At 46.9% G+C, this 13,040-nt stretch overlaps 2 non-coding genes across 2 annotated transcripts; both read left to right on the forward strand.

Moving 5' to 3' along the window:
• The first annotated feature begins 4,808 nt into the window (after nucleotides 1-4,808).
• Nucleotides 4,809-4,882, forward strand: Trnan-guu. Its single transcript has one exon. It is a non-coding gene; the product is annotated as a tRNA-Asn (tRNA).
• An 859-nt stretch (nucleotides 4,883-5,741) lies between these two features.
• Nucleotides 5,742-5,813, forward strand: Trnah-gug. The gene has a single exon. It is a non-coding gene; the product is annotated as a tRNA-His (tRNA).
• The last annotated feature ends 7,227 nt before the right edge of the window (nucleotides 5,814-13,040 follow it).

Here is a 13,040-nt window from a genome sequence, read left to right on the forward strand (position 1 = left end):
CTTTGTGGGGTGTGAGTGAGTGTGTATGCGCGTGTGCGTGTGTGCGCTTACCAGAGCTACAGAGCCACCCCTGTATCTTTCTCCGTCTTCTAGTTGAATAATGTCGCCCTCTTCTGTCCGGTGCTGGAGTGTGGAATTTCCTCCATCAGCTCAAGACCCAGGAGAAACAGTGTGCATACAGACTTCTGCTCTTGATGAAGGGCAACCCATCCTACTTTAAATATATATTCTGTTTTGGGATTTTTTGTTTTTGTTTTTTAGAGACAGGGTTTATTTTTGTAGCCCTAACTGTCCTGGAACTCACTCTGTAGAGCAGGCTGGCCTTGAATTCAGAAATACACCTGCCTCTATCTCCAGAGTGCTGGGAATTAAAGGCATGCACCACCACCTCTCGGTTAAATATATATTCTTTCTAAAATTATCTTTATCTTTATGTGTCTGTGTGTTGGTGTGTGCATATCCATGGAGTATTTGTAGAGGCTCACCTCCATTGATCTGGAGTTAAGGGTGGTTTGGAGTTTGAGTTTGTGGGTACTCAGGTCCTCCGGAAGAGCAGTAAACATTCTTAACTGCTGAACCAGCCATTTCTCCAGCCTCAGAATACACATTCTTTTTGCTTTTTGTTTGTTTTGTTTTGTTTTGAGACAGGGTTTCTCTGTGTATCTCTGGCTGTCCTGGAACTCACTGTAGACCAGGATGGCCTCAAACTCAGAGATCTGCCTGCCTTGGCCCCCCAAGTACTGGAATCAAAGTTGTGAGCCCCGACTGTCCTGCCAGAACACATATATTTCTTTCTTTCTTTTTTTTTTTTAAAAAATTTATTTATTGTAAGCAATGTTAAGCCTCCTTGTATGCATGCAGGCCAGAAGAGGGCACCAGATCATATTACAGATGGTTGTGAGCCACCATGTGGTTGCTGGAAGATCAGCCCTTGCTCTTAACCTCTGAGCCATCTCTCCAGCCCCCACATATATTTCTTTTGAGACAGGGTTTCTCTGTAGCTTTGGAGCCTGTCCTGAAACTCGCTTTGTAGACCAGGCTGGCCTCAAACTCACAGAGATGCGCCTGCCTCTGCCTCCTGAGAGCTGGTATTAAAGGCGTGCGCCATCACCACCCAACCAGAACACATATCCTTAAGGAGTCTTTTTGTGGCCAAATCCTTTCATTTCTCTGAGGCCCTAGTTCTATGCTGGGGTTGGAGTCAGTTTGATTTTATTGGAAGCCGCCAGAAGCATTCCTTTAAAATGGTTTTTCACCACTAGTGACTGACAATTGCCCTCTATCCTTTTGCTTGTTTAAGTGTTAAGACAGGGTCTCATGAAGCCCAGACTGGCCTCTGTCATGGAACGCAATATGTAATCTAGGCTCAAACTTAATCTATAGTCAAGGCTTGAAACTTCTGGAAAATTGGCCTGTAGGTACGTCTGTAGGGCATTTTCTTGCTTGACGATTGGTGTGGGAGGTCCCAGCTCAGTGTAGTGATGCCTCTCCAGTGGAGGTTGTCCTAGATGGTCTAAGAAAGCTGGCTGAAGAAGTCATGAGGAGCAAGCCATTCCTCCGTGACTTTTCCCTCAGTTTCTGCCTTGAGTTCCTACCCCGAATCCCCTGGACGGTGGACCATAAACTGTAAGATAAAACAAACCCTTCCTTCCCCAAGTCGCTTTTGCTCATTGGTGTTTTATCACAGCCAGAGAAACCCTAACTAAGACAATAATCACACCTCTGTTTCAGAGAACTCACCTCCACTCTGCATTTTCCCCAAGAGATGAATAAATGCAACTGATATAAAAAATATTTTCAGAGGCTGGAGAGATGGCCAAGTGGTTAAAGCACTGGCTGCTCTTCCACAGGACCTGGGCTGGAACCCCAGAACCCACTCAGCTAGCAACCCTCTGTAATTCCAATAGAGGATCTGATGCCTCTTCTGACTTCTGGGGATACTGCACATGCCTTGCATAAACATGCTTGCCGCCAAAATACTTGTACACATAAAATAAAAATAATGAACCTTTAAAATTATTTCCAAGTCAGCCACAGTATTTTTAAAAATGGAAAAAAAAACAACCTAAAAATGAACATTGCTAAAACTGCAACGTGGGAGGCATTAGCTTTTTCGTTAACCAAATGGTATTTTTCTCCTATGAAACAAGGCAATTATCCAAGGTCACTGTGTCAAGCAAGTTCTTGTTACAATGTGACCACTCAGTTAATCATCCCCAGTACTGGGGGGTGAGGGGAGGCAGAGGCAGACCAGCAGTCTGGTCTACAAAACCAGTAGAATAGCCAGGGAGAAATCCTGTCTTGAAAAAAAAAAAGTTAATTATCAAAATTGCTTGAAACTGAGGAGCAGAGTCACACATTTTAGAATTCAAGGGGCACAGCTGGACAATGACCAGAGAGTGGAAGACTTTGGAGCATTCAGTATTAAATAGATGTTTCCATCAGACCCCTCCCCTCGGGGCTCAGAGAGCTTACAGAAGAGGAGGCAAAAAATAAATTAATTGGAGGGAGGGAAGAGGCAAGGAGGGAAGCAGAGGAAAATGTAGAGCTCAATAAAAATCAATAAAAAATAAATTAATTAATTAAAAAAAGAAAAAGAAAAAAAAAGATTTTAAGGGCCAGAAGTGGCGAATGACTTCACGGAAACTGTCTTCCAGACACTGCAGGACTGATACACGCATGAGCTTGCACAAACTGTGGTGGCAGCACACACATGGCTTCAGTAGGTTCAAGCCAGTGGTCCTTAGTCCTGAGAGGGGGAAGTGAACGCAGACTCCCACCCCTAGCCAAGAAGCTGTCTGCAATCAATACCCACTTGCAAAGGGAACATTTGTTTTCTCCAACGGAGTCTTACCGGGTCTCTCACAAACCACACTTCAGGATAGGTCCTGTGCCCCGGTAGTCTAATCAATAAGATGAGAAATAAAGGATGCTAAGACATTAGCTCAGGATGATGGGGGAGGAAGATCAGATTCATGAAGGGAACAAGCACATCGGGGTAGATACATGGGACTGAAACATTGTATGGGGTGGTGGGGGATTGGGGGTGTCCTGTCAGAACAATAATAAATCACATGGGTAATAATGAAAAATTTGTCAAAAGCTTCAGAAGAATATTTTCCAGCCCTCACAATGTTAGCAAAGGCATGACCAACTGTTTGTAGTTAGGGCTGAATATACCTAAGGCCTGCGCATACCCAGAGGAGCCCTCAGACACCAGGAACAAACAGTTGCAGGAGGACTGATAACCCATTCCTGCACTCTAGTTAGAAGAGAGATGATTGGCTAGAGAGAGAACAGGAGTTCTACTTTAGGGGTCACTGACATGCAGCAATAATTGGTGGCTCCTGCCTTGCAAGAGGTTGTGATGTAAAATGTGAGAACCTCCAGCTTTGTCTGGGGGACGCTACTCTCCCTCTTAGTGACACACAAGCAAAATAAACCCAGTGACAGTGAAGGGCAGGGCTGGAACTGGAACCACTGTGGTCCCTCTGTGCTTCCCACGCAGAGGCCGAGGGAAAGCAGAGGGCCCTCGGCACAGCAGTTGAAGCCTTGACCATCCCTGGCTCTCTGCCAAACACACCATCAGAAATCCTCGACTCTGGGTCTGCTCTTTAGTAACTCAGAAAAGCAGAAGAGGACCATCGCTTCCCAGGGCCTGTGCCATACCTCCCATGCAGCCAGAGCCTACCTGCTTGTCATAGGTCTGACCTTTCTGCCACTGTAAGCAACGTTGGCACCTGCAGATACCACTGCATGGGACCTTGCTCCTCCCAGACCCTCCATCTATCCCCACAGTGTCCCTGTCTGATACAAGTGGCTGTCCAGCTCCTTCCCACTTTGTGGAGTCTCAGGATCTGACCCTGTCTCTTTGGCTCCTCTTATGTCCGCAATGGATGCTCTGTTACCAAACTAGCCCCAGCTGGCCTGTGGCTCACATTCCCCTCACATTGGTCTTAGGAACGACATCTTTAAGAAATTATGTCCTGAATTAGTGAGAACATTCCTTCGGGTCTGGAGTTTTTGTCTTAAAGTCCAGGAGCAATTGTAGGAAACTATGTTTCAAATTTTGGTTTGAGATTCCAGAATTTCCTCAATTCGTTTCTGCACTTAACATGCACCAGACCCGGGCTCGGGACCAGCACACCCCTAGCTGAAAGACAGAAGCCACTGCTAGAAAGTCATTCTTTTGGTTAATTAAAAACAAAATAAAACACCCCTCATGATTTTATTGTCTTCTTAACATAAACTGGCTTCAAACTGCTTCAGCTCAGTTCAAAAGCACCTTTCTCTCGGGTATGCCCTGGAGCTCCTCCGGGCTCCGCCTCCTGTAGTCTCCGCGGTGCGTACTCCCCAATCCCTCCCCCAGGCTACCCTCGCCACCGCGGGTCCACCTCCTTCACTCCGGGTCAAGTTCGTCCATCTCCCTCCCGTCCGGACTCCCTGAGCACTGGCACCGCACTCGCCGCCTTTCCCACACGTGTCCCGCTGAGGTTCCAGCACACACCTGGGGTGACCAGCCATCACGCGTCCGTGCTCGGGGTCTGCAAAGGACCGGACCCTAAAACGCACTTGGGCTCCTTCGAGGAGTCCTGCTGGGCGCCCGGACCGTGAGTCCGCCAGCGTGGAGTCCGGGTTCATAACGTTCGCACGAGCTCGGGAAGCGGCAGTGGACACGCGGGACGCCTGGCCAGTTGGCTTCAGGCCTCCTGTTCCGGATGCTCGGCCGAGGCATGGTGGGTATTCCAGGTGTGGCCACCTCGGTGACGGCTGACTCACCAGGGCGACCTGTCATTGTTTTGAACACCGTCTCTGTGGCGCAATCGGTTAGCGCGTTCGGCTGTTAACCGAAAGGTTGGTGGTTCAAGCCCACCCAGGGACGATGGCTTTTAACAAACAACTTTCCTACAGGAAAGTGTACCCTCTAACATCCTTCTCACAAATTCGCGTCTAAACTCTGTAGTGAAAACAACAAAGTCAGCTTTTATTTTGGCGGAGAGGGGGAGACACCTGTGGACAACTCCGTCCTGCTCTCTTTGGTTTATGGGGATGGGTAGAGTGGGAATCCTTTCTTACTAAAGGAAAATTACGGACAAGTCACCAAAGCACAGGAAACCAGACCAGATTTTAATAAAACAGGTAAACTTTACACCACTGGCTAAATATACGCTTATGACAAGGGCGACCACAAAGTAATTCCTAATCACAAAATCCTAGAACGGATTTCTCTCGAAAAACATGTGATGTGGAAACACCAAAAAAAAAAAAAAAAAAAAAAAAAAAAAAAATTCACAGAAATGGGCAGGCCCAGTCGTGTTTGGTAAGGAGTCTAGGGACTGGCGGTGAAAGTTTTGGCTTCTGCAGGTGAGCAGCCTCTAGGGAAGGCTCTGGACCACTGGTTTGCTCCGCAGCTCTTAGGAAGGACCCCAGAGCAGTTCGCCCCCCACGTCCCCCAGGTGCTCAGCCACCGCGGAGAGGAGGGCGATGGGAGCTATCAGGTGCTTGGGGGAAACACTGCACCTGCAAGAGTGGCATAGCCCCACCGACTTCACAGCAACTGCCCTCACCACCCAACCGAGGCACGGACGCGTCCACTCGGTGCCACTCCCAACCTCAGTGACATTGGAAAAAATCACTTCTGCAGGCCAGGCCGGTTGAAGGAAACCTCGGAAACCGGTCCGCGCTGGGCTGAGCTTGACTGAGACTCAAGCGTGTACCTACCACAGTCAGGCTCGTGGCTGGCCGTGATCGTATAGTGGTTAGTACTCTGCGTTGTGGCCGCAGCAACCTCGGTTCGAATCCGAGTCACGGCAGTTGTTGTTCTTCCTGTCTGGCGTGCTGCTTTCTTGCCCCCATGGGAGTCTCCCTAGTTGCTGCTTTCTTGCCCCCATGGGAGTCTCCCTAGTTCAAGTCCCGCGGACATGGAGGAACTCAAAATAGTATTATTACAATTTGCTCTTTTTCAGGTGGACTCACAAAATCGCCTTCATTGTCAATCACCCTAAAACCTAGGGCAGAGTAAAAACCATCTTTGAGCAACACCCCTAGCCCTGGTTTTAGTCGTGTCAGCATGATGCAGGCCCTGAATGTTCCTATCTGGTATTTTGTCTCAGTAATAACACATTAGGTGGGAAAGCTTGTTTTCTATGTCCTGCCCTCCCCTTTATGTGTCCTCCCCACCCTCGTTATTCGTGGTGGCTCCTAGTAATGGAGTCTCAACTGGCCGTCTCCTTCACCAGGCAAGGATTCCAGTGGTAGGACTGGGCTGCATTCAATTCAGTTGTTGGTCAAGGGTGCCCCATGGAAATCTCCAAACCACCCAGGCTGCTGCTAAGACACAGGGCTGCTCTCCAGAAACTGCCAGCAGGACCCATTGCTGAAGTAATATCCACACATGGAGCATGGGGAAATCAAGCTGGGTCATAGAGGAAGCCTGTATCCCTACCAACTAATTTTTTGGGTGAGAGAAGGTACTCTGCAGGTTATTGAAAAAGAAAAGCAGACGCCAACCAACCCAGTCACAAAACCCTTGACCTACAAAATGTCCTGCCTACAAAATATGAAGGACAATGGTGGCACAGAACTGGTGGGAAAAGCAAATTGGTGTCTGAATTGACTTAAGGCCACTCCACAAGAAGGAACCCACACCCAACACTTGCTTTTGTAGCCAAGAACCAGAGTAGATAGTAGATAGCCCAGTAGTAGACAGCCCAAAGACCTAGGTTAAAACCATACACACACACACACACACACACACACACACACACACACACACACACACACACACACACACACTATTGGGCTACTATCTATCTATCTATCTATCTATCTATCTATCTATCTATCTATCTCTCCACCATCTCTCCCCTTTTTTATAGTCTTGTACAGAAACACTCTCCACAGGAGGTATGTGGCCCCTGATACAGGCTCCTTTTACTCCAGCTAACCATAAGGATCCTCATAAAATTGCTTAGTGAGACTATAAAAAGGGGTTCCTTACCCCACCTCTACCTCTAGTAGGGTCTTCCCATATTCTGCATTTGATTAAACAGTCCTAACCTGCATTGTCAACCTAGATGAGAGGTGAAGAAATCCATTCCAATCAGTCAGTCAGTGATGCGGGGCTGGGTTCTGAATCTATGTGAGCCCTGCATGGATGTCCTGCAGCCTAAGACAATTAGCATGCCTACTTCATGTGCCTGTCCCTACAGAAGTCAAGAAACTTCTGTCTTTGGTTGGAAGTTATCCAATCTACTAATAGAGCACATATGACTGGGAGGACAAAGTCAAGGGCAGGGATTGGAGAGATGGCTCATGCTTTTGGCTGTCTCAGGAGACCCACTTGGCAGCAAACAAACCTCTTTAATGAGCTTTCCAGGTGGACACCACTGCCCTCATCTGGCCACTGAGGGAATTGCATATTTGTGGTGGCAAAACAGGCATAAGCACAACAAAATGACCCAACATGTCTTGGAGGACATTATTTCTGCTGTGCAGTTATAACTTTTGCATATAACTCACCTTTCAAGAACAACAGAGGCAGATTGCTTTGCATTTCCTGATTTCTTTTGTACATTCCCTTGTTGAATGTTCTCATTACCTGAGAGGCCAAGAAACAATGTAGTTGTGTGATAACGGACACCCCTCTGTATGCTGTGAATGTGTTTTACTACTATTGGTTAATAAGGAGGCTGATCTGGCCAAGAGTCAGGCAGAATATAGCTACGCAAATCCTAACAGAGAAACAGAGAGAAGGAAGGCTGTTACGGTTTTGGTCCCTAGTCCCTTTAAGAGACAAGCCACGCCCACTCCCTCCCCATCAGCTGAGGCAGACTGATCTTCAGCTTCAGGCCTGAGTTTGCTCTCTTTTCCATCTTCCTCTCGGAGAGTCAGCTTTGCCTCTGCCTCTCTTCCCACTTCCCCCGTTCCCCCGTCTCTCTCTCCTCTCTGCTCTTCTCCTCTCTCTCTCTCTCTCTCTCTCTCTCTCTCTCTCTCTCTCTCTCTCTCTCTCTCTCTCTCTCTCTCTCTCTCTCTCTCTCTCTCTCTCTCTCTCTGTCTGTCTGTCTCGCGCGCTCTCTCTCCCCCTCCCTTCCCCCTTCATAATCCCCTGAATAAATCTTCAACCTCACTCTGCAAGTAGTGTCTATCCATGTCTCTGTCTTCTGCTGGCCCGCCATGTGTCTCCCTGCCTGAGACCAGCCACTGCTCGGGGACTGGCAGCCATCTCTGCCTGGGACTGGCTGTTCGTAGGGACCGTTGTCTGCTGCCACATGGCCTGCTACCACCATTTGGGACCTACAGCATTTCTGCTGCCTACAGCCGCCGGGGATCTTGTAGAATTTTAAAAAGAACAACAAAGGCAGAGCTAGGAGATGCCATGTAGCCAGTGGAGGAGGGGGATGTCAGAGAATTAGTGGTAGATCATAGCCATGTGGCATTACACAGATTAATAGAAATGGGTTTATTTAAATGTAAGTACTAGCTAGTAATAAGCTTGAGTCATTGGCCAAACAATTATAATTAATATTAAGCCTCAGAGTAATTACTAAACAGTCACGGGACCGGGCAGAACACAGAAAAGCTTCAGCTACAGTGAGTTGTGTTTCCCTTTAGTTTTCTCTGCATGATGATTTCATGAACGTGTTGTACAGTGTGTGTACCACATTCTACTGAAGCTAAATATATGACCCTGAGGATGCAATATGTCTAGTTTTTCTGTAGACTTGTGGGTATACATGGAGCAGCCCATGCCATCCGTATCCATATCCAAGGTGCCATCTGCCTGTGTAGCCCATGGCTGGGAAATCATTGTGCAGCCCAAGTTGCCAGGAACTTGCTGATACAGATCCGTGCCTGTGAGTTGTGGGTTTACAGGAGTGTGACAGCTCACCTGACTAAAGAAGAGTCTTTGAGTGAGAAGATGGAAATTGCTTTCTATTCATAAAACATTCATTTAATCAATGGGGGCTTCAAAACAGCAGTTATTATAAACAATGTGTAACCTTAGCAGACTATTAAAACAATGGAAAGAACCAAAGAAATAAGAAAAATAGCAAAAGCTTACACTAAAATAAAGAAAACTAAAAAAACCTAATGCACAGATATCCTGAGATATAAGCCAAACCAAGCAAAAACAATCTAAAACATAACAAAAACAACCGACCAAACAAAATTAAGCACTTCCCTTTAGAATTTTCTTTAAGAAAAAGCAAATCAATAACATGAGACAAGAGGAAGTGGATTAGTCTCTGTAGGGAATTATCATCCACACTTGTGTGTGATATGGGGTCAGCATCAGCTCTGCACTAGAGAGAGAATCTTAGGCTTTGGGTGTGGTCTGTCTGGATAGCACTGTGACAGAGTCTTCCTTGTCAGATTCCACATCACATATGGAGTCAGCTTGCCAAAGCCCTTGACAGTAGCTGACAGAATGGCTCTTGCTCACCCACATATTTCCCTCCATGTTGTTTTGCCCACACTGGGGCCACTTGGTGGTGGATGTTAGGCTTCTGAGTAGTTTGTGGGGTGTCCTCTGAATCTCACGCTTATTTCTGATGCAGTCTTTTCTCTGCAAACCGTGAGCCATCAGAAGTGGATCAGATTGTGGCTGGATCCTCTGATGATTGGTTGATAGTTGTCTCAATGTTGTGCTCACAGCAGAAAGGGACATGGCTTTTTCAGGGGAGGCCTGGATCCTGGAGTGTAGAATGTCATGCCTTCAAGGTGTCTCTGGTTTCCCTCAGGCTTCTCAGTTCTCTTATGAGGTTCTGTCAGAGAAGAAATGGAAATCAGACATAGAAACAGTCTCTCTTGGGCACAGGCAAGAACAAAATCAGGGCTATTCACCCCTAGTAAAGAAAAGTCAAGGAAGAAAACCCACACCGTGAATCCCCTGGTTGGTGGGAATGGGGCTCAATGGTGGCTCACTTGCCTGGCACAGAGCGCTCCTGCTGCAGCAGCTCCATCTGCAGGAGGCTCTCCTCCTGGGCTGTGGTCTGTTCCAGTTCATGCTGGAGATGTTCAAACCTAGAGGAGGAAGGCAGCTGGGATACAGGCCTGGTGGGGCCCTGCCATGTCAGCTTTTGAGCCCCCACCAGCTAAACAACCCAGCATCACCTTTTAGCTGAGCTCATTTCCTGCTTCCCAAAGGGGAAAGGGTCAGAGGCCCCTGGGCTGGATTTTTTCTCAATGTTTAAAAACTGCTATAAGTTGAACTGGAAAATACACTGTTAGCAACATATTTTTCCAACAGTCCAAAAACTTTATTTTGGAGGTTTATCAATGTGTGAGTCAGATATTCATGGCTTTGATTAGATACCAGATGAATGTGAGCAACCTGTAAAACTCTATGTCTGCCCTCTAGTGGAGCCTACACAACACTGCAGAGAAGGCTCTGATTATTCCTACAGCTCAGAACCTGCATGGGGTTAATTTGTCAACTCCTAATCTGTTTATGGCCAGAGTAAATCTTCTCACAGGAAACTGATGAACCCTGCCGAGAGCCTGCATCCAGCAGGAGTGCGCTGCATCCAAGTCAGCAAGAAGATTAGAAAGTTATCTCTAAATGTGATGTTCCTGAAGGAAAATAAAGTGGCAGAGGACATGCTGTTCTTCACAATTGACCTCTTCCTTCTCACAGGAGAAGGAGGGGACACAATCCCCAGAAGATTATTAACCAAGCTTATGGTTTTCTGTACAAAAGTTGATTAGCCAAATCAATACTCTGAGGTATTTTTTTCCCTGGATGTGGGTGGGAGCCTTGCCAAATACACTAAAACCCAAACAGGTCAGAGACCCCGAAACAGAGGATCCACTAGACTCCACCTGCTTCTGTCAGTCCGTGCTCCTACCTCGTCTGGGACTCAGTGAAGTGATGCTGCAGCTTTACTGCCAAGTCCTTTTGCTGGGTGACCAGTTCCTTCTGCTTCAGTAGGGATTGGAGGTGTTCCTCCAGTCTTTGACGTTCCTGTTCATTAGAGGATTGTGTTCTTAGGGCAGGGTTGTCTGCACACATGTATACGTGTGTGCATGCATGTACAAACACAAACAAAGCACTTACACACTCCTGATCATCACAAGTACATGGATGCTCACATACAAGCACACTGCATTGCATCCACATGTGTAGTTCCTAACTGACACTAATGGAAGAAGAGATCACCTGGGATCTTCTAGGGAAGAGAGTTAACTTTCATTAGCCCACACCCTCTCCCACCGTATTCCAACCCAGGTACAGGGATGCCGTGATGTGGTGAGGATTGTGTACTTTGGCTCTGTTTTGATAAGTTTTCATTCTATTTCTCCTTTATATGTGTGTATGTGTGTTGCCTGCCTGTGTGTCTATGCACCACATGCAGCCTGGTCCTTGGGAGAAGAGCACAGTGGGCAGAGCAGTCAATGTGGTGCTTGCCTTGTACACCCAGGCCACAAAATGGTGGATGCCAGGGTTCCTTAACCAGTCATTTAAGCTTGCATAACAAGTTTTCCAGTCTGTACATTAAAGGCTTAGTTCCAGGCCGGGCGGTAGTGGCACACGCCTTTAATCCCAGCACTTGGGAGGCAGAGGCAGGCGGTCTCTGAGTTCGAGGCCAGCCTGGTCTACAAGAGCTAGTTCCAGGACAGGCTCTAGAACCTACAGGGAAACTCCGTCTCAAAAAACCAAAAAAAAAAAAAAAAAAAGGCTTAGTTCCGTGGTCCAGGACCATTGTCTGATGGTGGACCTCACTCAGTGCTTCCCTGTGGCTCCAGGAAGGCAGCTTCCTCCTATAGGGAGCTCTAAACCACAGGTTACCTCATTTTCGACCTGATGAGTTCGAGCAATGAGCTCAGAAAGCCAGAAAATCTCTACAACCAAGAGTCAAAATAAACCTTTCCATCCACTAAGATGATGATGTCAGGGATTTCTCTAAGTAACAGAAAGCTGACTAACTCATGGCCAAATGAGTACATCTATTATTTCATACTTAACAATATTCCATGAAGGGCTTGACGTCATTGAAATTTTACATATCAATGATGGGCATTTGAATATTTTCTGGTTTGGGTTGCTCTGAGGAATGCTTCAATAACCCGGGTGTTCCCAAGATTCTCTGTGACCGTTAATTCTCATTTTGAGGTTACTGGATCATTTAGAGACTGCAATTCAAATTTCTGAAAAATTATGCATAGCTTCTCACAGGGCTACACTATTTTACACCACTAGGGATATCTGAGGGTCCTCATTTCTGCCAAACACCATCAGGCCAACTTTGTCTCAGTGTAAAGAAGCTTGGAATGAAAGCAGCTTCTGAGCGCTGCAGACACAACATGCAGTGAGTGCTTTAGACGATGCTGAGCCTGAGTGGGCTGCACCAAGACAGCCTGTTCTCACAGCTCAGCATGGCTGTGGGACTTCTGCTGGGGGCAGCACCTCTGCAGGTCAGCATCTCTTTAATGAGTAAATCCAGGCCAAGATCCAGGGACAAAATTAACCGAGTCAAGATTGGACAAAGGTGAAAGGAAAATGGCAGCAGGCAATGATGAGGAGAACAAAAGAGGATGCAGAAAAGTCGTTAGTGGGCGGTCACAGTTCACCCAGAGCAGAGAAGGACACACATCCTCACCCGGGCTTTCCTGCTCTCAGGCACCTTGATTTGCCTCAGCAGCCTCTGTCTCACCTCCATGCCCTGCATTACCTTGGTGTTCTGCAAAGGATTTCTTTGCAGATGGATATTTATGTCTCTACAAACACCTGAAAAACTTTTAGCTGCATCAGTTTTGTGGCTGTTTGTTCTAGGTATCTGTGTGGACATGCCAAAAGATGGGCAGCTCCATGTGCTCTGTGACTAATGCAAACTGATGCTAACCAGAGAGGAAACAGTACTGTCTATTAGCACTGGTCTCCAGCATCCTTAAAGATGTCCATCATTCCATGAGTGAACATACATATAGAGGATAGAACACATATTCTTAAACAAACAAAGATACATATAAAAACACCACACACACACACACACACACACACACACACACACACACACACACCCTTCCTGAACCCAGAA

This window comes from Arvicola amphibius, chromosome 14 (assembly GCF_903992535.2).
Source record: "Arvicola amphibius chromosome 14, mArvAmp1.2, whole genome shotgun sequence".
Classification (NCBI taxonomy): Eukaryota; Metazoa; Chordata; class Mammalia; order Rodentia; family Cricetidae; genus Arvicola; species Arvicola amphibius.